The following is a 3,500-nucleotide window of genomic DNA, read 5'->3' as shown; positions in this document are numbered from 1 at the left end:
ATGTTTAATTTTATTAGTTTTTATTTAATGTTATATATTTGTGGTTTATATCAAGTGTTATGTATATATATAAACCTATCTATGAACTCTTAATACTCTAATTTTCTCACATACTATCTCTTTAATTTATAATTTGTACACTTTAAAATGTAACTTATACTGTATTATTGCCTTGGGCGTTGAATAAATAAATAAATAAATAAATAAATAATTATATTTGGTTTATCCACAATATATGTGTGAAATAAACTCAACCAGCATCTTCAAACATTAAGAAACTTTAATAAAATATATTATATTAATATAATGGAAAATACTTACTTCAGCCTGAACACATGTCGTTTCTTCGTGTAATCATTGGCGATTTCAGCAGCACCTCCTCGTAGTTCCAATGCACCTTCTCCTTTCCAGGTCTGATCTGGAGTTGATCTGTATGTTTTCTGGTCTTTGTAGAACCATAAGCGACCTTGACGGGCGACGCAGTAAACTTTATCCCAAGACCTATGATAAATGATATATTGTGAAAAAAGAGTATTGTGACAATGTCAATTTTGTTGAAAATAGACACATCCATTAAATTCATCAAAATTTAGAGATTAGAGAGCTATTTTAGATTGCTGCTTTACTAAATATAATTAGAATTTCGTTAATTTAGGCAAAAGCATATAGCTCTTTATTTTATTTATTTTACCTATTGGTTGCCTTCTTGGTAGTGGATTCCCATTCATGTTTTCTGGTCAAAACGCCTTCAGCAACGGAATCATCATATGAACCAGGGCTTGGACGATCTGTGTGAAACAAAATAAATCAATAAACCTGATCTCTATTGATAAAGAACATCTGCTACAATTTAAAATAAAAAAAGTAAATTCAGTCGTTTATAATCGGTACTCAATGCTCTTTGTTGATTTATAACAATGTACTACTAAAGACAAAAATACATGAAATGGAAACTATTGGACTAATAGCTCTTTTGAAATTCTACCTCCATGCTATGATAATTATGTTGATATTGATTTCAAATGTAAGAATATTCCAAAATATTCAAGACATTACATGTATAGATGCTTTGGATGTCTATATTTAACTGAAAACAAAAACATATGTTATATACAAATGTATGTGCCAATGTAGGTGTATGTTTGCGTGTGCATGAAAATTATTTGAGAATTAAATGCATCTGCAAAAAGTCTTTTTGTTCATATATTTAAGCTGCAATAAAAATTATTAACGTATTAATAAAGTAAATATTTAAAAATATCTAGTTGGTCTTCATATAAGAAAACAAAGTTGCTAACATCTCACAATCATCAAACAGTCATCTCCAAAATAATTTGGTAGATAATTTAAGAAAGATTTGTAAGATCATTTAAAAATACTCCAGCTTGCAGATTGATTTCTTTCATCCTTGCCAGTTGCTCCAGACATAGTCTTCATCACCTTTATTAATTTTTTTATTTATAAAATATCTATAATCCAATTTTCACCACCATTTTCCTGTCTATCTTCAGATATTTCCTATTATTAAACCTAATATACCTTCGTCATCGCTGTTGGCACTTGTTCCTTCCTGTTTCGATGAAGACGCACTTCTGCGCCATCTAAAACTCCTGAACGGAGACTTGGATCTGGATCTGGATCCGTGTTTCCTACCAGCACTGCTCGGCAATGTCGAGGATGCTCCTGGACCGCCGCTAGGAGAACGTTCTGCTGATAGGAACGCACTGGATGGGGATAGGGTGGATGCACCTGATTTGTGGGAAGCAAAGGCTTGGGGGTCGAGGTTAGACCAATATGAGATAGGAAGAAGTTGTTGATACAGAAAGTTGCAAATAAGAAGCATAAATGATGTTGGTGTAGATTGAAGAGGAAGACATAGAAGGTAAGACAAGAAGGTTTACAGTAAAATAGGTGTGTAGGTGAAAAAGATGATGTATTAGACGGAAAGAAGATAAAACAGTATATCAAGTTTTGGATTTATATCAAATAAGAATAGCAGATGATATAAATGATACCATAAATAGAATAAACATAAAATAATAATAAATTTAAAACAAATAAGCAAGATAGGATACGTCAAATGAGGATAGGATTGGAAACGCAGAAAAAAAGATGATTTGAACTAATTAGTCAATCAAATGATAGTCAAACCTAATTTACCTATTCGTACAAACCGTTTGTGAATTTTTGGCTTGTCTGGTCTGACGTTACATTTAATGAATTTTTGACAAAGATCAACATAAAATAATCAAGTGAGAGAGCCAGATTTTTGCTGCAACTTTCATGAAACACTCCCAGTTTTAAACGACCACAGGCGATATAAATAAAATTTGATACCAACATCTATCCAAATAAGTTTTGCACTATTATAAAATGATAGAACGCCCTCAACATCTTTGTTCAAGAAGTATATTTCATATAAAATTACTAAATTATTTAGTAGAGTTCATCAGATTCTGAAGTGACGCTAAAATTTTTTTGCAGCTGGTCACTGGTTATACAGTATAAACAAAAAGTTCGTTTCAAACTCATAGTTCCAAAAAACAATGCCAATAAAAATATATTTAATTAAATAAAAAAAATCGCTTGGATTATTAATAATATCGATATTAGAATGATATTACCCAATATTTAATTTCTATTAATTTTTTATATCTAGATATTTATTTTTGTAACAAGTGGCTACAGCAAATCTCTGGCTCTTTTGCACCTTGATTCGGGAAGTAATGAATTTTTTTCATAATTCTCAACATACACACAATATTTAAGATAATAAATTTCGAAATACATTTGCATCTAATTTATAAATTAAATATCATCTTATACACCACATTACAAGAAAGCCTAGCACCAATATTACATTTTGAATATTGCAATCACATGCTTGCAAGACAAAATTAGTTATATAAGCTAATCGAGAATGTATAAGTATTGTATTCTAAATAAAATGTTTATTTTTCCTTTACCAAAAAATGCATCATTATATACTACGCGATATCCATAACCAGAAAACGTTATTTTGTTCATGTTATAAGATCATAAGATCAAGAAAATCAACTAGATAAGTCAATAATAGTAAAATCTTCAGAATAAATGAACATTTATATGATCCTTGGCAGCTGCACTGATTGATAATTTGTGTATAAAAATATCTAAAAATAAAAAGTAGTTGACAAGTTCATGCTTCTCAAATTAGAGATGGAAATTTCCTCATCAGGATAAAAATTGTTATAACAAGGTGACCATATTTTTGGGACAAAATCGGGACGGAGACGGGGGTCTTTAAAGTAACAAATGCTATTTAATTATTTTTATTAATCAAAATTGCGGACTTCTGTTTCTATGTCTTTTTGTCTTTTTTGCTTTTGAGTCTTATATAAAATTCTATACAATTTTCTTCATAATTAATTTGAAAAAGTATGCACTTGTTCATTTGTTTTCATAATTTTTGTTAATTTTCGAAAACCGGGACAACCCGAAAAAATATCTAAATCCCGGAC

At 30.0% G+C, this 3,500-nt stretch overlaps 1 protein-coding gene across 1 annotated transcript in view; it reads right to left on the bottom strand.

The window, feature by feature from the left end:
• Positions 1 to 1,668: 1,668 nt before the first annotated feature.
• The window catches only part of LOC113383282 (spectrin beta chain), a gene marked incomplete at its 5' end in the record, with an annotated part of 59,930 nt that continues 58,098 nt past the window's right edge, over positions 1,669 to 3,500 (bottom strand). Inside the window, 1 exon segment of the transcript XR_003367728.1 lies at positions 1,669 to 1,749.

This window comes from Ctenocephalides felis, unplaced genomic scaffold (genome assembly GCF_003426905.1).
Source record: "Ctenocephalides felis isolate EL2017-DRISC unplaced genomic scaffold, ASM342690v1 CF-g0.4_SCAFFOLD_03570, whole genome shotgun sequence".
In the NCBI taxonomy this organism is placed as follows: Eukaryota; Metazoa; Arthropoda; class Insecta; order Siphonaptera; family Pulicidae; genus Ctenocephalides; species Ctenocephalides felis.
This window is presented reverse-complemented; position numbering and strand designations above follow the sequence as displayed.